The sequence below is a fragment of the Balaenoptera borealis genome (genome assembly GCF_965194805.1).
Source record: "Balaenoptera borealis genome assembly, chromosome: 3".
In the NCBI taxonomy this organism is placed as follows: Eukaryota; Metazoa; Chordata; class Mammalia; order Artiodactyla; family Balaenopteridae; genus Balaenoptera; species Balaenoptera borealis.
Window position 1 is genome coordinate 121,271,660 of NC_138866.1, and position 24,848 is coordinate 121,296,507.

At 50.9% G+C, this 24,848-nt stretch overlaps 1 long non-coding RNA gene across 1 annotated transcript in view; it reads right to left on the minus strand.

Moving 5' to 3' along the window:
* LOC309626338 overlaps positions 1-24,578 on the minus strand; it is a 131,022-nt gene extending 106,444 nt beyond the window's left edge. The window contains exon 1 of the long non-coding RNA XR_014243116.1: positions 22,179-24,578. This is a non-coding gene — a long non-coding RNA (uncharacterized lncRNA). The remainder of the gene's footprint in view (positions 1-22,178) is intronic.
* Positions 24,579-24,848: the final 270 nt, after the last annotated feature.

Sequence of the window (24,848 nt, forward strand, 5' to 3'; positions counted from 1 at the left end):
GGTGTGATGTCACTGACGATGGTGGAGGTGGTGGTAGTGGTGATTCAATTCCAGCAGTGGTGGAGATGAAGATGTCAGTGGTGGTGACGGTAGTGCTGGCTTTCATTCAGTTAACAAAAACTGTCTACAATGGCCATCTCTGTATTGATATTGGTGATGGGGTTGGTGGTGACGGCAGTCATGGTGGAGATGAAAATAGGGATAACTTCATTCTGGAAAGACTAGTGTCTACACACTTCCAATGAGCAAGACCTAAACATAATATTTTTAAATGAGCCATAGTGGTCATGAGCATAGAGATAAAGTAAATGGAAGCGCCCAGGCCCTATCCAAGCTTTCCAAAACTTGGTCCTCAGCCTGATATGAAAGTTTAGATTGGCTATATCTATTCTATGATCTCATCCCATCTCTCCTCCTTTCACTCTTGTTCCAAGCCTCTTCCCTGGAGGTCATTCATTTCCCTTCTCTGGCTACCTTGAATGACCCCAAGACAACTCTCTGTTCCTGGAGCCAGGATAATGGCTCTCTATCCACCTACAGCTTCACAGAGGTGGCATGTATAAAGACCCAAGTTCTCTGGGCCCCAGAGTCTGTGTTTCTGACTCAGAGAGGGATAAAGGAAATGGGCTCTGCACCCACCCTCCAGCTGGCCAGCAGAGCCCAATGCTGGGCTGAAGCCCCTGACCTCTGTCCAGTGAGGGGGAAGGGCTACACCTACTGCAGGGGGAAGGACATAACTAGTGGGACATAGTGAGAGGGGCCTCCACTGCCCAGGACTCAGCCCCATTGCTGTGATCAGACTTGAGTTTGGAACACTGGCCTCTCAAGGGGACAAGGGAGGAAGAAAGAGAATGAGTAGGAATTGAAGGAAGAAAAAAGAGAAGTTCTAGAAAATTGGGGGAGGTAGTGAAATAGGAGGGAATGTGGGGTTTCTTTCTCAACTAACTAAAAGTCATCTTAGTGACCATCAACAGAGACATCAGTGTTGGCTGAACACAGCAAAGTGACAAGTGGTACTTGTGTGCTGATCCTCAAGGCTGATGCTTTTCACGGGTGTGCTTCCCAGGCCACTGCCCCATCCCAACCACAACACACACACACACACACACACACACACAAACACTCTACACACCCATACTGCAGCCTTGCGGGTATTACTGGTGGTTTTGTTTTTCAATCTGATTGACATGTAACTATGTCGGAACCGTCTTTTTTGTCTGCCTTTCAGAAAAAGGATGTTCAGGTCCATTTAGACCAAAGGAACTCTCTAGTCCTCCCTTACTGCCCTTGCCACCCTCCCCTCCACAGGCACACATACACACTTCAATCCATCCCCAAGTCCTGCCAATTCTACTCCTACATAGACCAGTTGCTCAGTTCTGTCACTGCTGGGGAGGGAATGTGGCTTGACCGTGCCCTCTGACCCTTTTTCCTCTGGGTGGACTCCGGCCAGGGTCTGCAAGTCCAGAGCTCATTAGTGCTGGGGCCTGAGCTGCCGCCTTAGTGCCGCAGCCCATGGTCGGGAGGGGCTGCCCCAGCTCTGGTGCTCCTGTTCCTGTCACCACCAACCCCAATGGGAAGCCTCAGGCCCCAGAATGTGGAGCTGCAGCCCCCATCCCAAAGGGCAAGGCAGCAAGTCTTCCCTAATCCCACCCTCCCACTAACCCCTTAGGGGCCTGAAACCCCAGGGCGAGGGAACTGTGACAAGGGGGAATGGGCTGGAGCTCCAGGAGGTCAGGAAGGAGGGCACAATAATCATAGTTGCACTTGCTGAGCAATTCCTATGTCCCAGGCCCTGTGCTAAACATGTCACGGGCTTCCTCTCCCATAATCCTCAAATTCAGAAGACAGATGCCATCATCACCCTCATCATCACGGCAAAGTTAGAATGTGAACGCTGACAGCGAACACCAGAGCCCCCACTGTTGACACCCAAGCCTTGGTCCTGGGGCAGCTCCCCATGTTCATGTCTTCGCCTGCCCACAGCCTTACTCAGGGTCTGCCTTCTCCCCCAGGGCGTACACCCGAGTCTCCTGTCTGGTCCTCCTCAAGGCAGACCCCCATCTCACAGGCCACCCTTCCCCTGGCAACCGAGGACCCACAGGTGGGCCAAGACGTTCCGGGGCTGCACTACCTGGGGGGACGTGCAGGCGCTCTGTCCCACTTCCCTTATCCTGCCCTGTGCAGGATATGCCTGTTATGACCCCAGAAAGTTTGGGGAAGGCCAAATTACAGCCGTGTTTACTATAGCTTGTTTGAAACAACATTCAGGCTGCTCTGGACATTCCTTCTCCAGATGGGGGCTGGGCTGGGGCTCTGGGGTTGCAAGGACATCAGTGCGCAGGGCTTGAGAGTAAGGAGCCAAGAGGGGCTGCCGGGCCTCTCTGCCAGGCGTGGAAATGGCGACAGCAAAGCCTGGGAGTGTGGAATGACTGATGGGTGAGTCTGGGAGAGGAGGGGTGGAGGAGAGCTGCCCAGGAGCAGCCCCCTCCCCTTCCTGGCCCCTGCAGACTCCTCTCTGGATCAGCCACAGGCAGGGAGATGCCACTGGGCAAGACCAAGGTGGAGAGACGGGGGAATTTCCAGCCACTGCCAAGTGCTATCCTGCCACGCGTGAGCCATCAGCCACGTGGCCCAGGGGGGAAGGATTTATTTCTGAGGCCTCCAGCAAAAGCACTAGCATCCAAATTGTCCTGCCAGATCCTGGGGCTAGGTGAGCCTTTAGTGAGGGAAATATCAGCAGCAACTGGAAATGAGGGAGGTGGGTCTTGGGAGGCCGCGGGAGGCTGGGGGCAGGGTGGGAGGGTAGTGCCACAAGCAGTCGCTTTTAATCTTGGCTGCACATTAAAGTCACCAGGCAGCTTTTAATAATAACCCGTGCCCAGGGCCCACCGAGGGCTGGGTGGGTGCCAGGGCGCTGGTATTTTTAAAGAGCTCCTCAGGTGATTCCAATGTGCAGGCAGGAGGAGAACCGCCGCACTCAGAGCAGAGCAGCCATTGGATGGAGTGGGCTTAGTGGCTTAACGCCTTCCACACAGGATGGGGGAGGGACTTGCCCAAGGTCACAGTGAAGGGATTACAGCCGGGGGGGGCGGGGGGGGGGGGGACAGACAGGAGTGGCTGTGCAGGGCACTACCCTGAACTGATACTAAGAACCAGAGCTCGTCTCTGCAGCCAACAACCCACACCCCCCCCAACCCCGCCCCACCAGTTCCACCCTGGACCACACCAAAGCCTCCAGCTGCCCTCTCCCCTCTGGCTCTTAAGTGGACCTCCCTACCTCCCCACCTCAGAGCCCTGCAGCTGACTGACTCTAGAATTAAGCATTCCAAGTTCTTTTCTGAACCGGCACATAAAAGAATAGGGAATTAATAAGTGCCCACGTCTCAAAGGCCGGACCCTCACCTGCAGTGATATGCAAATGACACCTAAACACCCACAGGGCCGCGCTCAGAAGCTGGGAGCAAATGGCATGCAAATGTATTCAGTCATTATGCAAACAAGGGCAGCCCCTGATTAATGGCCTTGATCCCTCATCCAGACAGCAGCTGTCTCTTTAGGTACAGACATGGCTGACAGGGAGGGCTGAGTTGTCTCCTGTCAGAAGCATCCTGTGGAAGGGTCAAGAGGAGGGATTGTTCTGACACCCAGCTTGCTGAGGGTCTTCTCTGAGAAATCTGGGAGGGGGTGTCGGTCAGGCAGGAAGGTGTTCTTCTCTGCCAGGGCTCCTTGCCCAAGTCCCTGGTTCAATGTCAGGCACTGTCTCTGGGAGAGAGAGGGGTGGTGACAGGGATGGTGGAGGTGGCAGAGGTGATGGGAGAGATGATGGTGGGAGAGATGATGGTGGAAGGGATAGGACTGGAAATAGCTGAGAAGATGACAGAGGTGGAGGGGAGGGTGGAGTTCCTGGTAATGGTGGGGATGACAGAGGTGAAGATGGGCCTGGAGGAGATGGTGGCTATGGCGCTGGTGACGGTAAATATGATGTAGGTAATGGTAGTGGTGGCGGTGGTGACAGTAACGGTGGAGGCGATACAGGATGTGATGCTGTGGATGAAATGGAGATGCTAGAGGTAACGTTGATGATGGTCGTGGTGGAAAGGATGGCAACAAGGAGGTCAGGGTGGTGCAAGCCACGAGGAGGAAGAGAATAGTGATGATGGCGATGCTGGCAATGGCAGGTGGTGGTGGTGATAGTGAAGATGCTGGTGGAGGTGCAGGTAACAGAGGCAGTGGGAGAGGGGTGGGCGTGGTGAAAGTCACTGTAATGAGCAGCATGAGATGAGGGTGATGGAGAAGTGACACAGAAGGTGATGAGGGGGACTTGGGGAAGATGGGTTCTCAAAACTCTTAAGTTCAGTAGAGGAGGATGTTAGAGAACCTGTCAGACCAAAGGCAGGAGGAAGGAGGGAAGGACTCTGAAGAAGAGACACAAGATCTGCTGTGATAGGGAGAGAAGGGGCGAGGCCCGCAAGCATGCATGTAGAGAAAGCTCAGAGACAACTCCTGACTTCTCTCTGCTCAGCAAAGACTCAGCTACACCACCCAGTCCCGCTCAGTGAGGGTGGCAGGCCTGAGGTCTGCAAGTGACCAGTGGGGTGACCTGTGGTTGGAGAAAGCACCCCTCCCCCACAGCTGGGCCTCAGTTTCCCCCTCTGTGAAATGGGAGGAAGTATGAAAACCAAGTGAATGGGTGAGTTTGTTCTCTCCTTCCACAGGGACACTGTGGCTGACCACAGAGGCACGTGAAGCGGAATGAAGCGGCCTTGTTGAGGGGTGGGGAAGGAGGGGGTTGGGGAAGGAGGGGGGATGGGGAAGGACAGCACATGTAGCTGGGGCTTGGGAGATTGACAAGTTCTTCTTAGGAGAACTCAGAAACGGCCTGGTGTCACTCCTACCCCAGGGCCCAGGTCCTCTCCGCTTCTCCATCACCCTCACCTCATCTTGGTCACTGCAATGACGGTCACCAGAGCTGTCTGCTCTATTTCCTTCCTGGGAGTCCACACCCTAAGCAGGCTGCAGAGTGAACTGGTTTAGTCCATGAGCTCTGGAGTCAGACTCCAGGTAACAGTTGTGTGGCCCTGGACAATATACATAACCTCTTTGAGCCTCTGTTTTCTCATCTATAAATTAGGAATAAAAAGACCTACCTTACAGATTGAAACATGAATGACTATAAGTGTGTTTAGCCCAGCAAACGTCAACTCAGAGAACTGGTAGCTGTTGGGCAGACACTGCAGGAGTCAGGTGCACCGTGATCATTTATTCTTTAACCCAAGAAGCAGTAGCCACAAGAGAGAAGGCCTCTCCAGGACCCGTGTCTTCCTACAGCCCCAAGGTACAGCCTCTAGAATGAGCTACCTCCTCCTTCCTGTGGAACCTGCACCTGCACGTTAGTCCTGCAGAGGGCGCACATCCTCCACGAGCCAGGACTCCCCTGGAAGGCCAGGCTGCCCCAGGGATGAGGCACCCTGCCTGACCAGAGTCACTCTGCAGTCCCTGTGCTCTGGCTGGGGTGGAGGGCTGGCAGGGGAGGAAGCCTAGCCCCCTGGGCCAGAGCTGTTCTGGGGGGCTGGAAGGGGGCGGCGGAAGGAATCTGTGGTTGTTCATGGTTCTCAGAGGTCCTAAGCCTTCCCCTCTGGCTGCAGATTTGCCGGGAACTGGCAAATTAGCTTGGGACGGAAGAGCCATCGGGGTCCCCCTGGAAGCATCTCTTGACAGCTCCAGAGCCCCGCAGGTGGATGCAGTAAGCACCATGCCCTCCTCCACGCCCCCTCTCTTGGCTGGGAATCCCCCCGCACACTGTGGTTCAGCGTGATTTGCTGTGAGTGGCGATAATCATCCTAATGGCCCAGATGACGGCCCGTGTTTATGCAGGGTGGCCTGAGGAGAGCGGGATCTGGATGAGTCACCTCTTGGAATGGTGATGAGGGCTGCCTGGAGAGGATCTGTCTGTCAGCCTCCTCCCCAGGCCCACAGGTCTTCATCTGCGCACACCGCGTGCTCAGACACCCAGGACTCTGCCATTCCCACCAGCAGAAGCTCTGCTCTGAGATGCACCCAGCACAGGGAGCAGCTGCGCCAGCCATGCTCCCCGGCCGCAGGGCAGCGTCGGGGCCAGCACTCGGCACCTGCCGCGGTCGGGGCTCCACGTGTCAGAGACCGCCTCTGTTTTCTCTAGCCCATTTCTAAACATCACCTGTTTCACAGTGTGACCGACCATTCGAGGACCTCGCCTATGTTTTCTACCCCCAAGACCAGCAGTGTCCAATAGAAATATAATGTGACCCACAAATGTATTTTTTAATAGCCACATTAAAAAAGTAAAAAAGAAACAGGTGAAAAGATTTACCTAACCCAATATGACCATAATATTATTATGTACTATTATAATACACTTGCAGCACATCTTAATTGGGATGAGCCACATTTCAAGCGCTCAGTAGCCACACGTGGCCAGTGAGTGGCTCCTGTGTGGGGCAGCGTGTGTGACACAGTCATTGCACGTGTCCCCTTCTGATGCCTGGTCTTGGTAAGTGTGCTGACTGTCTGGCTTACAGGCTGGTGGTCTCCTGGGCATCCTGCAGCAGCAGGGGCCGGGGCCCCATGAACTGCAGGTTCTCCACCTTTGATCCTCCCAGTTAGGAGGGCCCTGGGAGCCTCTGGGGGACCTGGAACCCACTCACAGCTGGGTTGGGCCCCCACGTCCTGCCCGGGGAGCCCCCATTGCACGGGAAGCTGCTGCTGTCCAGTACAGGCCCCTCAGAGCACCTGCTTCAAACTCAGTCCTCAGGGCACTCGAGGCACCAAGCTGCACCCCCAGAGCTGCCTGCCTTGCCCACAGCCTCACCTGGGGTCAATAGCCCTCTGCCCTGCATGAGGGGGGCTTTGTGCAGCCCGTAGGGGAAGTCATTATTTAGAGAGTGAAAAGGAGAGGGTGAGGATAGAGGTCCAGGAGGCAAAGGTCTGAAGGTGGGATCTGGGGACAGGAGATGACAGAAGGCCAAAGGGAAATTAGGGAAGAGAAAGGAGCAGCTGTCGGCTGCCTTGGAGGGATGTGTGTGTGTGTGTGTGTGTGTGTGTGTGTGTGTGTGCGCGTGCGTGAGAGAGATCATGTGCGCTGAATGCCAGTCTGGACAGGGAGGAACCATGGAAGTTTCTGAGCCAGGGAAGGAAGGAATGCAGTGAAGTCTGGGTTTGAGGCACGTTAATCTGGAGCCCATACAGAAAGGACTGGGAAGGGAGAGATGAGTAAGGAAGTAACCACTCTGGGACAATTAAAAACATGCACTGTGACCTTCTGTGGTTGTCTCCAGCCTGGGATGGGGGCCTCCATGCCGAGGTCCGCAGAGAGAAGTGGGCCAAAGGCTCTAAGACTCCCTCTGCGTGTGTCTGGGAGGTTGGGCAGCTCCCACAGAGGGATCCCAGTGGCTTCTGGCACTGCAGCTGTGAGTTAGGTGGGGTTTGCTTCACTCCCCTTCTCTACTCTGGATTCCAGGGTGTGAGGGCTGAGCTTCAAGCCCTGGGCTCCTGCAAAGCCAACACATTCCCAGCCCACTGCGATCCAATGTGTGGCTTTTGTAAGAATTTTAAAAGGCTATCCCCTCTGGGCAGATGCAGTCCCTTGGCAGATGGTACCTTTGTGCCAAGCAAGAGGTGCCCAGTGTGGGCTGCACTTCAACCACCATGTCCTCCTTGGCCAAGCCCCAGCACATAAACCATATGACCATTCCCAGCGGTCCTGCATAATTCCCAGCATTAAGGGAAACTACAAAGGTGACAAGTCAATCTTGAAAACCACAAGCAGCCAGAGATGAGTCTCCCTCCTGCATCCCCCTCCTCTTCTGGATCAGGGGCCCAGAGCTACCAGGGACCGGATGGTGAGGGGGAAGCACGGGGCGGGGGCAAGCTTGCTGGGCACAGGGAGTCAGAGCAGCTGGGTCACGGGCCCAGGCACAAGCCTGCTACATCTCATCTCCTTGGAAGCCAGGTGAAAGCAAACCTAGGAGGGAGGCGCAACAGAGAGTAGAATTCGTTTTCAAAAAAACTGAGGCCAGGGGCTTCCCTGGTGGCGCAGTGGTTGAGAATCTGCCTGCCAATGCAGGGGACACAGGTTCGAGTCCTGGTCTGGGAGGATCCCACATGCCGCGGAGCAACTAGGCCCGTGAGCCACAATTGCTGAGCCTGCGCATCTGGAGCCTGTGCTCCGCAACAAGAGAGGCCGCGATAGTGAGAGGCCCGCGCACCGCGATGAAGAGTGGCCCCCACTTGCCGCACCTAGAGGAAGCCCTCGCACAGAAACGAAGACCCAACACAGCCATAAATAAATAAATAAATAAATAAATAAATAAATAAATAAATAAAAAACTGAGGCCAAAAGAGGTTAAGTGACCTGCTCAAGATGACACAGCTAATAAGAAAATGGTGGATAGTGAGAGGCAATGTCACAGGGCAGTGAAGGTACCAGGCAGACCTAGGGTGCATCCTGGCCCTGACCTTGGGCATTCATTTCACCTTTCTATCAGTTTGTTCATCCATAAAATAAATAAATAATAGCTAGTGCTCCTCCTAGGATTAAAGTCGGCAGCACATGTAAAGTACTTAGTAACAGTTCTAGAAACTGGGACTAAAACCCCTATTTCTTGCTCAGGGAGAGATGTGGACACACTGTGGAGCTCCTCAATAGATGAAAAAGTTCAGGATGTTAGAAAGTTGTCCAAGTACCGGGCCCGCAGACCTCAGGAAGAAGGCTCAGAGAGGTGTGCCTTCCACAGCTGTAGGAGGCCTGCAGGACCAGGGTGAGTATGGCCTGCAGGGCTCACAGTCTCTCCCCATGAGCTGCTCTCAACCAAGGCCACATCCCCTGCTCAGGGCAGCTCCATCCAAGAACTGCTCTGCACGGGTCATGGGCCAGCTCTCTGCCTCACCTGGGACAACTCTGCAGGGCCACATGGAATCATCTGTGACTCCATAGCGGTTCGGCTGCCTCGTCTTTCCACCTCTGCTGCCTTCACTCCCTACAGGTGAGGGGCACTCCCCACTCAAATCCCTACATGCAAACCTTTATTGTTTAGTCTGCTTCCCAGGTGTATTCATTTACTCTGGCTGCTGTAACAAATCACCGCAAACTTGGTGGTTTAAAACGACATCCATTTATTCTCTTACAGCTCGGAAGGCCAGAGGTCCAAAATCAAGTCTCACTGAGCTAAAGTCAAGGTGTCAGCAGTGTTGGTTCCTCTTGGAGACTCCAGGGGAGAATCTGTTTCCTTGTCTTTTCTAGCTTCTGGAAGCTGCCTGAATTCCTTGGCTGGTGGCCCCTTTCGTGCGTCACTCCAACCTCTGCGTCCATTGTCATGTTTCCTACTTCCTCCTTTGACCTTCTTACCTCCCTCTCATAAGGACCCTTGGGATTACATTTGAGGTCCATTTGATAATCCAGGGTAATCTCTCCATCTCAAGAGCCCTAACTTAATCACAGCTGCAAAGTCCCTTTTGCCATGTAAGGTAACATTCACAGGTTCTGGGGATTAGGACGTGGATATCTTTTTTTGGCGCAGGGTGGCGGGTGCTGCTATTCAGCCTACGACACCAAGGAACCGAACCTAAGAAAGCAGCCTTCTTCCCTTAAGCTGGAGGCCCAGTGTGACACTCCTCCTCTCCTTCCGAACATCCTCTGTGACACTCCCCAACAAGGGCAGTCTGATCCACCAAAGGATGGTGGCAGGGGTCTGGCTATGAAAGGACTGCTTCTGGCGGCAGTGGATCCCTAGTCTTGAGGGCGTGTGATATCCAGTTACCAGGAAGGCGTAAGCAGGCTAGGAAGGCTTTGAAGTTCAGGAATGCCTGCCCGCTCTTTCCTCTACCTCTAAATATCCCTCATCATTCCAGGCTTGGCTGCCCCAGCCCAGGCACAACAGCTGTCTCCTCTCTGACTCTACCACGCTTCCTGATGCCTCCACTGGTGCACGCCCCCAGCCTGCTCCCTGCATCTGTCATTGCACGGCTGCAACTTCCCTAGACTATGCGGACAGGTCCTCCTTTTCTCACCCCCTTGATGCCTAACATGGGGTCTGTTCCCCTGGAGAGCAGCGCCCTGCCTGCTTCCAATCAATCAAATAAATGCTTGCAGAACTGGTCATGGCGAGCCAATCCGTGATGCCCAAGGAGAAATATGGAAGCGCAAGGTGTCAGCTAGGGCTCGGGCTGTTCAGTCTGAGTCGGTGCAGGCTGGGCGGGATGCTGCTGTTCCTGCAGACCCACCTGCTTGCTCTCCTGGGCTCTGAGCAACTCCGCAGTCTGCATGCAGCTCACCTTTTCCCCTGCCCCAGGGGCCTTGCAACAGTTCCCCTGTTGTCCCCGTACTTTTTGGAATAATTTATATTCTCTGTATCATCTCTCATTCTTCCCATAAGTCAGTCCTCTCTGGCTTCTGCCCCTTTATCCCTCTGAAACTGCCCTCCCCAGAGTCACCAATGACCCCCGTGCTGCCCAATGCAAAGGCAGCCGTCAAAAGGCACTGGCCACGTGGGTTTCTCTGCCACTTCCCAGCCTGGGACCCAGGTCCTAGGCATCTTGGTCTCTCTTCATAAAGGGCATTTTCTGACCCTGGACTGAACTTGGCACCCACGTGGGTCAGATTGGAATGCCAGGGGCATTGACACCCCAAGAGCAACCCTCCACCAACAAGGAATGAACTGTGGTGGATGAATAACCCTGCTTCCCACCCTTGATTGGACAGTTCTGAGGCATGTTCCATACGTCAGAGGGGCCCCACCGGGCCGGGGCTCCAAATGCCCACAGCAGTAGCCTGCTCATTAACACATGCTTTCTCCACTCTTCTCCATCCTGTCTAGTTCCCTACTCCCTCACTTGCTTCCTGCAATCACCTGGCAAACAAATGATTTCACCCAAATCCTTGTCAAGAGGCCTGTTTTCACGGAAACCGAACTAAGGCAACAGATCACATTACTCTCCTCACTGCCTTCCAGAAAAGACCGGGCTCCTTCAAAGCCCTCCAGGACCCTGGCTCGTGTCTGCCTGTTCTGCACCACTCTCACCTTCCCCAGCCTCAAACTTCACACTCTGGTAACACTGAACTGCTCGTGGTCACCAGCACCCCCCACAGCAGCTACGTCCCCCCCGACCCCATCCCCACACGCGGTCTGGCTCCTGCCCTCTGCTGGGAATGCCCTTCTGCCCTCTCTTGTACCTCTGCCTTCTGTTCAATGCAGGTATTTCATCTTGGAAGGCTTCCTTAGCGACTATGGAAGTCAATCCTCCAGCTCCCTGCCCCACCCTAAGGTGAGCATACTGTGAAGTCAGCTTCAAGGAAGTAGTAGCCAGGATGGAGTGAGGTGTTGGCCCAGAGCCGAGCCCCATCATGCCCAGTGAGACCTTGCCCTGGGGAGGCTGCACTGGGCTGCTCTGTGGTCAGCCCTGTCAGCAGCCCCCTCCTAGGTCCTGCAGGCAGGACGGAAGCCCCTTCCACCCCCTTGCCTGGAGGTGTGCTGAAATCAGCTGGCACTGACTCAGAAGAACCAAACTTGTGCATCTCTTCCCAATTCTGCATTCAGTGACATTGTGCTGGGAGCTTGGAATCAGCCATGGTGAGAGTATTAACACCATGGAAATTGGAAATGCTACAAGGCAAGGATTTCGTTTCCTTCAGAGAGCCACCACTGCCTTTGCCCCATCCCCACCCCCTGCCACCTGTGGCTCCCAGGTGTAATGGAATCCTGAGTGTGTTTGTGGGTTCGTAGCACAGGTTCTGACTCTGATTTCCCTCAAGAGGCAGGGCAGAGACAGCTAGAGGGAGGGAGGTCAATTGGGCAGCATGGTGCCAAGGAGCCAGGGACCAGCGTACAGCTGGGAAAGCAAAGCAGGGAGGAACTGGGGCTGGAAGACAAGGCCAGGTGTGTGTGTGTGTGTGTGTGAGTGTGAGAGAGAGAGAGAGACTCCAAGAGAAACAGAGAGACAGCAAAGAAGAGACAAGGAGGGGAGAGACATGGAGAGATAAAGCAAACACAGACAAAGCAAACAAAAAACACAAAAGAAGGGAAGAAGACAGAGTGGGACAAGGCGAATGGAGACAGAGGCAGAAAGGCGAGGAAGACAAACCAAAATGGAGAAAGCCAAGGGCCGAAATTGAAGAATCTAGGGACAGAGGTGAAAATTGGGAAGTGATGAGCAAAGACAGCAGCACGAGAGGACCCAGGAGGGCAAGCAGGCCCAGGCCCAGCTGACGATGAAAACTGCTCCCACCGTGTTGGGCTCCTGGTTCACGGGGGGGGGGGGGGGGGGGGGGGGGGGGGGGTGCAGCTTGCTAGAGAGGCTCGGAGAACCAGCTTCCCACGCCGCCCACCCCAGCCAGGTATGAATACCTCCTCAGGTGTCAATCAGCTCCTCGATTCAAAGATGCAAATGGTTGATTGCTTCTTCAATTTAGGCACTAAATCCCTCAGTAATTCAATAATACATTGCCCAATTACTCACAGGACGGGACGAGCGATTTTTAAATTAGGTAAAGAAATATTTAGGCAATTAAATTGCTAAGTGATTTGATTGTTGCTGAAACAAATTCCCTCATAAATGCACCCTTGAGTTTTTTATCCTCCCTTGTTAAGCTGACCTGTGAAAGGGACGCGCAGATTTAGGAGTCCGCTTGCTGGCTCTCCCCAACAGAAGCCAGCACATCCTTGAGGTTAGGGTCCCTGGATTCATGCCCTTCCCCTTGCTGGGTGGTGCGCTGAAGTCAGCTGGCGCTGGCTCAGAAAAACAAATTTTCACATCTCTTCCCAATTCTGCATTCTGTGCAGCATGTTGGGAGGCTGAAATTGGTCATGGGGGCGGGGGGGCGGTTATACCATGGAAGTTGGCAGATGCTACAGGCCAGGGCTTCTTTTTCTCCTCAGAAAGCCACCATGGCCTTCACCCACCTGCTCCACGCCCAGCGATCTACGGCTCCCAGGTGTGCTGAACTGCGAGCACTCCTGTGGATTTACAGCATTTGCCCCAGGTCCTGGCTGTGGGCCTCCCTCGGGGGCAGAGCAGAATCCCTGTGGAGGTGGTCAAGCGGGCAGCTTGGTGTCTATGTGGACTTGCTGGGGCCTGTCCCAGGGCAGGCCTGTCCCTGAGCCTCCCCTCAAGGCAGTGCGGTCTAGAGGGAAGAGAACTCAGACAAGGAAATCCAGGCCCAGCAAGGGAAGTAACCGGCCACGTGTCGCCTGCAGTGTGGCTGGGTGCGGGTGGGGCACAGGCAGGTCTCCTGTGCTCCAGCTTCGGGGCCTCTCTTGCAGCCTCAGCTGCTCGGACTCAGAGTCCCAGAAGGTTTGTGGTGCTACTTCTACATAGACAAGTATTGTTGTTATTTATATCAGGAAGGTGTGCCCTGGTGCCTGGTGGCCCTTTGTGTTGCCCACCTTGAAGGATGTGGTGGGTAGGCGAATGGAGGGACCTAAGTAGGGAGAAGGGTGGAGAGAAATGTCAGAAAAGCATCTCAAATGTTGCACTGGGGTGAGAGACCCTCCCTCTTCTAGGTCTTTCCACCCAAATTGTCAGTAAACTCCAACTTGTTTTTTGAGTGAGTGAAATCTGAGGGGGAGGGGCAGTTTGAAGAGAAGGATGAGGGACCAGCTGCATCGGTTACACAAGGAGGGGACAAAGTGGTTGAGGAGGAGGGCAGACGGGGACAGAACCACAGACATGGGAGGAGAAGGCAGGAACTTCTCTCTCTATTCCTCTGGGAAGCAGATTGTTTGGGAAAACCAAGCCCAAGGCACATCCAGAGCAAGTGTCTCAATCTTCCCTTGTGAGAAAGAAGAGGGATGTCCGGGCCCATGAGGAGGGGCGTCTGAGGTCACGTAACTCAAAGGGGCCCAACCCCAAGCATCCAGGAGGTGGCTGCAGTGCCTTGGATCTGAGCTTCGCCAAACGTTGGTCTACAGATCCCCCCTCACCCCCAAGCTGGAATGGCTCATAGGCCAATATCATGTATGTGGAGAAGACAATCTGAAAGGCCTGGAAGATTCTCCTCTGCAAGCCCTGTTCTCTGTCCCACCAGCCGTGATATAGTAGGGACTCCACTTCATAAAGAGACCCCCCAACCAGCCATGGTTCCATGCAAAGCTGGCCACAGAGACCCAACTCTGAGGGTGAGGGGCCAGGCCAGTCAGCTGGGCACCTTATTCCCATTCATTCATATTCTCTCTCTCTCTCTCTCTCCCTCCTCCCAGCCAGTCTGGGTCCTCACTGCCCATCAGCTAACTAGCCCACAGCAAACAGCTAAATATAGTCCTTTATTCCTTGAATCCCAGAAACCGCCACTGTCCATCAACATTCATTTCTCAGTCATTCCAGCCACGAGCCAGCTGCTGCTCCTGGAACCTCACTGGCTGCTCTCAAGCCCATTTTTTGGGGGGGTGGGGGGTGGGGGGCTGTCTGCATGTAACGAAAACACAAGTTTGAGAGGGCAGCTTTAGAAGGCGTGAAACCGGCATGGACTTTGGAATCAGAGAGACAAGGGTTCGAATCTTATCTTCACCACTTCCTGGCTGTGTGACCTCAGGCAAGTTACTTAACCTCCCTGAGCTGCCTCATCCTCCTCTGTATAATGGGACTAATACTGCCTGGCTCACATGACTGTTGGGATTGGCCAACCAGGGTAATAGGTGTCGAGCTTCTAGTCAAGACCTGGCACAGACAGAGAGCTGGATCACTGTTCATTCCCCTCCCTTCATGCAGTCATTCTTGGCCTGTCCCGCAGTAGGACAGAAACTAGAATTATAATGCCTGCCCAGAAAATGGTGTTACTGAGGTCTGTAAAATCAGTGGCTTTGTTATGGACAGAGTATCTCTCCCTATGCCCTGACCCGGGACTTCCTCTTTGACACTGGGAGAACCAGACACACACACACACACACACACACACACACACACACACACGAAGGCATGTGCACATTTATCAGCTCCGAGTACAGGTGCACAGAGGACGGGCTGACTGAGGCAAGAGGAATGGGCAGGGAGCATGCGGTACCCATCCTGCCAACCTGCCTCTCTGCTCTCCCCTCCAGGGCCGGGCCTGGGCCCTGGATGTGTGAAGAATCTTTGGCGCCCTCTGCTGACGACGGTGCTGCCTGCAGCCCACATCTGACCTAGCTAGAGCCTGTGGAACGGGCCCTGGGTGCCTGGGGGAACTAGGCACTTCCCTCCCTCTAGTGCAGGAAGAGGGAAAACCAGAAGGGAGGAGAAAGAAAGGAGATGTGGGACAAAAGAAGGGAAGAGTGGAGCCTGGGCCCCTTCTGTCCCCAGAGCCATCAGGATGGAGGATCAAGCTATGCGGCCCCTCCATCAACCACAGCAGTTGCTCATAGCAGAGTCACCTCTTCAGATGCTCATCACGACCTTCTGGAGACCTCATGGTGACACAACCAGTCCCCGGGGAGTTTCTCAGGCTCTGTCTGTGATGCCCGAAAGACCATAACGGGCCAGGAAGACTTTTCCACTTTCTCTGGAAATGCCAAGGCCCAGACCTTCAGTCTTAGAGGCAGGAGAGCTGAATGGTAAAAACTTGTGGACTTGGGAGCCTGACAGACCTGGGCAGAGGGCCAGTACTGGCCCTCACTAGCCACGTGCCCTTGGGTTCCTAATCTTTCCAACTTAACCTCTGCATCCTCATCCTCGAAATGGATGAAAATAATACAGTTGCTGTGATGATTCAATGACAACTCATATAGAGCACAGCCCACAGCCTGGCACATAGTAAGTGGGCAATAAATGCCAGCTATTATGATTTCTGTTGATTGTTTCCCTTGCCATGGGCTTCATGAGGGATGAAGGCCACAGTGTCATCAGAACCTCTGCAGCTTGTGTGGCACCCTGGCAGGTGGAGGGATGGTGGGGTCGTCAGAGCCCCATCCTTACAGAAGACCACGGTGTCAAAAGGTCAGATGCCTGCCGGGAACACCAGTTGTGAATGCCTGATGGCACCAATCCTCTTTTTCCTGGGATGGGTCTTCTCTGCTCCTCTGCGGAGCTGCCCTCCCCAACCAGGCTGACTGTCCAGGGTGTGCACCTGGCCTGACCCCACCAGTGAAGCCGTCCTCTGGGATTTTTTAGAGTTGGGACCACTGAGAGTCAGTTTTCTCTTGGGACAGAACCTCCACGTTACAACACCTGGAAGCTGTCAGTGGCCATATTTCCTGTCTTCTGGACAAAACCTGTGTACAGTGAGAGGAAAGAACGAGGCTGACCTGCAGCAGGAAGCAAAAACGAGGGCTGGGAGAGGGCTGGTTCCAGATGTCACTCGTGCCCACCTGCGTCACCACCACTCCCCTGGCTCAACTACTGAACTCTTACTTAGATTCTGTGAGACGCTCCGGGATCCCTCCAATAAGTCCCCACTTCTACATAAGCTAGCATGAGTTGGGCTCCTGTCCCTTGCAAGCAAAAGGACAAGACATGCTCCTGGACCCCCTCGGTCCCCGGCCGATGGCCTCCCCTCTCTGTCTTCACTCACAGAAGCTCCCATCCCCTTTTATACATTCCTTACCCCCGAAATGTTCCAAAGCTGTTTTTTTCCCCTTTTGCTTTTAAGAAAGAGTTTTTCAAGTGTAACACGTTCATTGCAGAGTCTCAATTTGTTGGGGTATAAACATGAAATTGTTTTCTAACAACTAACCCCCCCCTCACCCAGCTGTGTCCTGCTGAAAGCCCCTTTCCCGCTGGGTGGCAGGGCTCTTAATGACATCTCGGTTGCATCGTACAACTCCCCTACCATCTTCATCTATTGGAACAGTCTCGTTTCAGCAATCAACACTCAGTCCTGTTCATCTCCCCCGGCAGAGCTGAGACCCCAGAGTGAGGGGGAATCCGGCTCTAGAGCCGTCTTCCTCCTCTCTCTTCTAGGGGTCTCCGGGACTCGGGGGCCAGGAGGGGGGTGTGGAAGCAGATCTCACAAGCCTGCCCTCTCCTGGCTGCATTGCCACTCTGGCTACTCCGACCCATCCTCTGTTCACAAGCTGACTCTCTCGGAGGGCCTGTGCATTTCTTGAAGCCTTAGAGCAAGGCCCTCCTGGGTGAGGCACCAGCATGTCAGCTTGAGCCCAGCTACCTCCCACAGTGCTCCTTCTTCCCGCCCTGCCATCTGTCTCCTATTTCCCTTTCCCCTCCCCAGGCAGCCCAGAGGTATATCACAGAGTCCACAGATGAAGCAGACACCCACCTGGGGATGACAAGCTTGTCTCGCCTTACAAGAAATTCCCTGTGGCTTCAGGGAGGAAAAGCACCCCATCATCACCCCCCAAGAGGGGAGAGAGTAGCCTTGGCCACATGCACTGCACTCCCCACGTGGCAAATGACTCTCTCCCGCCTGGCTCCTCTTCCGGGCACTGTGGGCCGTCATGGTGCCAAGAAGAGAAGAGCCAGTCCAGCCCCCTTGCGAGCCCTGCGGAAGAGCGATGGTGTGAGCTCCCGGCGCTCACTGGTAACCCTCTGAATGTAGGGACACAGGGTCCCTGGTGTCTTTTGTTCTCAGTTTGGGGTCTTAGCTGCATCCGGAATAGGACAAGTCCCACACAGCAGCAGGTCATGCTGTTGCAGGGCTCTCCTTCCTCCCAGAGCCCAGCTGAATTGATCAAAAGAATATAAAAGAAGGGAAAGCCCAAATAAATAAATATATAAATACATTATTTTAAATTGAATTAACAAAAAGAAGGGCAAGGCTGAGTCGGCTTGGAAGCCAGGGGAAGCATATTCCCATGGCAGGAATACTGAGGATCTGCGGAGAATATGCACGATCCGGATCGAAGGGAGACCCCGAGGGCTGCTTCCCAACTCCAGTTTCTGAGAAAGCTAAACTTCCTTCATGAGAAATAAGTAGATGAGATCCTGGCAGCATTTGCCAACTGCCTCTGAATTTGGAGGGCAGGTGGTGGGACATGGGGCTTGCAGAGAATATGTCATTCGGAAGCCCTTTCAGTGCTGCGGATCAACAGCGTTTGGGAGGAGCTGACTGGGGGCCTTGGGGTGCATGTGGTTGCTAGGCCAAGTGGATAACTGGGGGGAAGCTCTGAATCAGTGTCTCCCTGATACCACGCTTCTCCTTCCCTGACAGGGTGGGCGCAAGTCTTATCATGGCTGCATCAATTACGTAGAGGAGTAGCCTAGTGTATAGCTGGCCCCTGGTGCAGAAGCAAGATTCCCCACTGGGTCTGCCCCCAGCCAACTCCCATTCTTCCCCCCAACTAGATCCCTGAGCTGGTAATGGCCCTTGGAAGGCTCTACTTGAGTGGAGAAAGAACAGGACACACACACACACACACACACACACACACACACACACACACACACACACACTACAGCCAGCAAGACCCACAGGTCAACTCTGGAGATGAGTGGGGGGACATATGACACGGGCAATTTGTGTTCACAGCCAGTTGGTGACATGAGTTTGCATTTACCAGTCCTTCAGCCTAAAAGATGACTGGACAGTTGGAAAAACATCCAGGTGGATGGTGAGCTAAAGAGAATCCATTTCTTTCCCTCTTGTTTTGGGGAAAATAATAAGATTTTACAAAACATTCATTTTTTAAGGAGGAGTAAAAGCAAACACCCACCCACACGCGCACACATACGCTTGCAAACACACAGTCTTTGAAAAGATCCTGTATCATGAAGGGAAAAGAACGAGTCCCTCAAAGGGCAGAGAAAAATAATTCCTTTGAAAAAGATTTATCACAGACACAAAAATAACTTTCAGACCACATCTGCTTTGTGTGCACTTCATTTAATTAAAATGTGAACTCTAAGAAAGGAGAGTGGAAAAACAAGACGGGAAGAATGAAATGAGAAGGCTGCTGGCTGAGAGGTAGGTGGAAATCAGAAGCAAACCATATAGGAGAAAGAAAGAAAGGCTGTAAAGAGACTACAAAGGCAGCAGCAGGATTTAAAATTGCATTACGATGGTAAAGAACAGAATTGAAACTACAGAAGACTGAATCTGTAAAAGTAGAGACAGATATAAGTCCTCTGAGAAGGCAGAGGAAAAGCCCAAAGGGATAAAAACAAAGAGAGAGGCCACAATAGACATCAAGACCAAAAGAAGAAACCAAACAAATGAAACAAAAGCAAGAATGGAAAAAGAAGAGGATACTCCTGAGCTGATGGGAAGCCTAAGCCTATACATTTAAAAGGTTCCTTTTTATCTAAGTCAAATTAATTAAAAAAACAACTTAGAAATACCATGCAGGATTTTGTCCATTTTAAGGGTAAAGAAATAATCCTATAAGCACCCATGCAGAGGGGAAAATGGGAGAAACATCTACAACATTCCTGAATAATGTTTAATTGGAAGAGAGTTTCCATTCCATGGAATGTTGGGAAGTACTTATGTTGGAGAAAAAAGCTTCTGTCATAAAACAAACTTGGGAGATGCAGAGTGAAGCAAAACAAGACAAGATCCTATACTGAAGCTTTCTGAGGGCTTTTAAAGCATTTGTGAAATTAGTGATATTAGCAAGCACAGTTTTCCAAGCTTATTTAACGATAAAACCCGTTTCCACTGACTCTGTGGAATGACAGGTGCTCTATGGAACACACTTTGGGAACCACGCTTCTACAGAATTTTGAGAGATCACAATTTTGTAACCTAAAATTCCAACAATCTGCCAGGTGCACTCATGCATGAAGACAACAGAAAAAGACTTTCCTGCACTCCAGAACTTAGGATACATGCCACGTGTTGTTCTACCTTTCATGGGGGAGAATCCTCAGGGATGCACTCTTAGCAAGCAGGAAAGAATCAAAATAAGCAAAATCATAGTAAACAAACAAACAAAAAATCAGTATAGGGAAGCTGCTGTATAAAGATGTGGAAGTGAATATTAAAAACTTGTCAGACGTATGATTATGTACGTATCCGTCAGAGTCCAGTCACGAGACAGAAACCACAGCAGAAACCACATCCTTCCCTGTCTAGTCCCAGGCCCCAGGGGGCTGAGCCCACAAACCACATTCATCCCCCAGGCTTCCTGATCCTCCAGCTTCTGGTAGGATTCTGACAACAGGGAGCAGGGCAGGAGGCTGGAGGGCCGAAGGCGAGAAGCATTGCTATATTCTTCCTGCTCCCTCCCCGCTTTAGTGCCCTCTCTCTGGCAGTAGCAGTGTCCCCAACCTCAGCTCTTGCCTGGACCTATTCTCCAAGGTGCCAGCTCTCTCTGGGTTCCTCCCTCATCCCCGCAGCCCTGGGGATGGTGGTGTCTCCCCACTAGTGCTAATTTCTGGGTGCCTCACTGTCCCTTGTTTGTTCCCTTCACCTTATCCACACTTCTATAGGGAGTTCCTTCATTAACGTCTCTCTATTTAAACCATTTGGGGGGGATGTTTCTTGCCAGGACCCTGACTCACACACTTCTCAACTCTTTTGTAAACCTGGAATAACCCTAATACTAAAACCTGACAAATGGCGCAAAGAAAAACAGAACGAACGAATGAGTCATACGCTAGTCTCTTTTATATAGATATAAAGTCCTAATAAAAATTTAATCAAAGTCCAAAGCAGTCCAAGAATGTATCAAGAGAGTGTGTCCAATGCTTTCACCATAAGCATCTTTGCCACAGAAATCTTTGCCAAAAGCATTTTTGCTGTATAACTAATGGGCCGTAAGGCAATTTTGCTGAGAAAGATCAAATAACTGGTTGACAGTTTTTGTTTGACAGTTTGCTTTCCACTGGTTGAAATGTGTTAGCATTTCTTCCAGTTAGCGACGTTATTGACGGCTTTATGGAGCTGACAGATGACGATGATTTGCCCCAAGAGTTGGTTTCTTATTCTGAAACACACTACACTGGAGGAGAAAGAGGCCTCGAGGGCCTTGAAGGTGCAGAGTTGAGCCCACTTTTCCCACACAAGCCTGGAAGGATGATCAACGGACAGAGGACATTATGACAAGTACTAACGACAGTGTAGAGGCTTTCATGGCTCAGTACAGGGCTCAGGTACAAATACGCATCCCACAACTTGGAAACAGATACCTCTCCTAGTGAAGGAAGAAATTTTAGCCAGAAGGAAAAAGAGCAATGCCAAATGAGAAGTCAACAGGTGAAAGTATAAAATACTATGAATGAAAGACCTGGAAAAACAAGTGCAGATAGGGACAATCCACAAAATATAATCAGTTATTTGTATAGTATTGCCATGAATCTATGCACATTTTAAATGTATTCAAATATTTTGTATTTTGTAATAAAGTCTTTTAAATTTCATTGTTCATTTTTCATGTTTCTGTCCTTCTTAATGTCCCTCTTTAATCTTTTATGGCAAAATTGCCTTACAGCCAGTTAGTTATGTGATATAAACGTTTGTGGCAAAGATGTCTTGGCAAAGATGCTTACAGTGAAAGTACAGAACCATGAAAAGAATACACCATGAGCAAACATTCCTGGAATGCACAAATGATGCTATATCAAAACTGCAGGAAACTGATTAACCACAGCAATAGGTCAAAGGAGAAAAAAGATCATTTTACGTGTTGAGTAGATGTTTGGTAAATTTCAACATCCATTCCTGATTTTCTTTTAAAAAGCTCTAGTGAACTGGAGATTGAAGTATACTTATTTCACGTGGTAAAAAAATATTAGCTCTCAAATCCACAGCCAACACCAAAACAGTGAAATACAAGAAGCATTCTCATCAAATATGGGAACAAGACAAAGATTTTCACTGTCTTATTATTCAACATTATTCTAAAAATTCTAGCTAACGCAATTAGAAAAAATATAACAAGAGAACAAATTATAATTATTTGCAAATATGACTCTCTTAGAAAAACTAGTAAAAGAAACACAAAATTATCAGAAAAGAAGAGTTCAGTAAAGTGCCCAGTTACAAAATAACCACAGAAAGTTAATATCTTTTCTACTTCCTGATAACTTGTTAGAAAACATTATGCAAAAATTAAATAAATAAAGATGCTGTATTAGTTATCCATTGCTGCATAACAAATTACCCCCAAAGCTTAGTGGTTTAAAACAACAGCATTTATTATCCCACAGTTTCTGTGGGTTGGGAATCTGGGTATGGCTGAGCTGAGTTCTCTGTCTCAGGGTCTGTCACAAAGCTATGATCAAGTAGTTAGCCAAGGCTGTGGTCTCATCTGAAGGTTCAAATGGGTGAGCTCACTCACATGGTTGTTGGGCTGAGGGCCTCAGTTCCTTGTTGCAAGGGCTTCCCATAAGGCAGCTCACAACATGGCAGCTGGTTTTATTAGAGCAGGCAAGTGAGAGAGCCCGAGAGAAAAAGAGAGCTCCAGCAGGACAGAAGTCACAGTCTTTCACAACCTAATCTCAGAATTAACATCCCATCACTTTATTCCACATTCTGTTCACTAGAAGCGAGTCATTAGGTCCAACCCACACATAAAGGGAGGGGATTATACAAGGGAGTGACTACCAGGGATCATTGGGAACCATTTCAGAAGCTGCCTACCACAGATGCCATTGCCATGTTTCATGAAAAGAAGCACCAAACACATATATTCATCTATAAAACTTGACTGAAGAACAACAATTAAAAAGACCTTAATAATAGAAAGATACACCATGTTCCTGAATGGAAACACTCAGTGTTGAGAAGAAGTTAATTATCACTACATTAATCTATAAATTTAATCCAATTCCAATCCCAGAGGGATATTTTGTGTTGTTTTTGTTTAACTTGGCAACAAAAAAAAAAATCTAGAATCCATCTAAATGACAAGCACAAAAAATAATTTTTGGTGGTCCAGTGGTTAAGATACCGTGCTTCCATTGCAGGGGACACGGGTTCAATCCCTGGTCTGGAAACTAAGATCCCACATGCTGCACGGTGCGGCCAATAAATAAATAAATAAATAAATAGGACTTGTACTCTCAGTTAATAACCCTTGTTTAAAAGTCACAATTACTAATATAGGGCATATCAGTGTAAAAATGATCTGATAAGCCAATGGAACGGAATAGAAAGCCCAGTCAAACAGAAGAATATTCAGTATGTGATAAAATGGACTTTCAGATCACTAGGAATTCATTTATGGATTAATTTATGATTCATGTTGGGACAGTGGCTTAATTTGTTTTAAAGTTGTGTTCTTACCTCTCACCACATATGAAGATAAAATAGATTAAAGAGTTAAATAAAAAAGTGAAGTGAAATTATAAAATCTTGAAATTTAATTGAAAATGTATACATTCTTGATGAAAGGTCATACAACGATAAAGTCTGAGATCATAAAGGAAAAATCAATAATTTGACAGCTTAAAAATGAAGCACTTCAGTATATCAGGAAAGTATTAAAAATACTGATTCAAATGACAAACTTCAAAAATTACTTGCACAATATGTGACAAAGTGATATACAAAAAGATGCTAAATATACTACATTTTATAAATCAATACTAAGCAGATGAATGTTACAACAGAAAATAGTCAAAGAATATGAACAGGAAATTCACCATTTATTCATTTATTCAACAAATATTTATTGAGTGACTCAAAGGTCACAGAGTCAGCACAATGATTCACCTCTATTCAGGACAGTCACTCTGTTCTTGTCTGTTTACGTGTATCACTCTCACTAGACTGTGAGCTCTTTGGGGATCCCGCAGCCAGCACAGGGCCTGCATGCAGCAGGCACCCAGGGACCATGCTGACTGAATGAGTGGACAAATGAAGGAATAATTGGGAGAAACAGATGAGGCAGAGTAAGAGAGATGTGAAAGAACAGAAACGAATAGTAGAGACTGCAAGCCACTGAAATGGAGGGAGACAGAGAAAATGAATGAATGAAAGAATGAATGAGAAAATGGGGAGTATTGAAAACAGAAACAAAAAAAGGTAGAGTAACCCAGAAAGACCCAAATGGAAGTTAAAGATATAGAGGCAGGAAAACAAAAGCAGAGAGACAGAGAGAGAAAAGAGCCTCCCTTAACCTTGCCACGCTGCTATTAGAACCACTGGGTTCCTGCCTCAGTTTCTCTGCCAGTTCTCCAGAGTTTGCCATGCTGCAGCCCAAGGGACTGGCATCCTGCTTGGTCTCACCAGCTCTCTCCTTCAGGCAGGGGGCTCTGTTAGCTCCTTCTCCCTACCGCATGCTGGCTGAGTGCTACCCACCCCCCAACCTTGACATAAGGGGCTCTCCTACCCAGCAGGCCCCACCCAACATCTTCGGCAAAATCCCTCCCCGCAAGGAAAGCCCCTGGGATGATATCCCCTCTCCTGTTCCTGTAATAATGATCTTCCCTGCCTCTGCCAGCTCTGGACCCTGGGATGGAGGAATGGGGGGCGGGGGTGGGGTGGAGTGGGGTGGACAGGGAATGTTACCATTCAGCAAGCCCCAGAGCCCCACCTGCCTCTCCCGAGGGGGAGAAAGTCAGGAAGGCGAGAAGCTGCTGGGCTGGTGGCCGAGGGGATTAGGGGATCGAGGAGGCTTCCTGCCTCACAGAGCTTTGCCTTGATGCCCAGACTATTTTATCAACTCTGGTGTTTCCAATTCCCCAGGGAACCTTGGAAGCTACAGGAAAAACAGAGTAGGAGGTGGCCAGGGCCACCGAATTCCCCTGGGTCCTAGAGAAGGGTGGGTTCCTTCCCTCCCCCACCTCCCCCCACCCCATTTGTCCCTCAAAAGACTCTGACCTCACCACCCCCATTTCCGGGCTTCTCCAGAGTTCCAGCCCTGAAGAGAGGCGCTTCCAAACCAAAGGCCCCCAGCCCCCTCCGAGGGCCCTTCCACAGCTGCCTTCCTTGGTTCTGGGGACCAAAGCCCCCCTGCCTCCCCGACCATTGCACCAGATGTGGCTTCGGGGGAGGGGTGGGCACA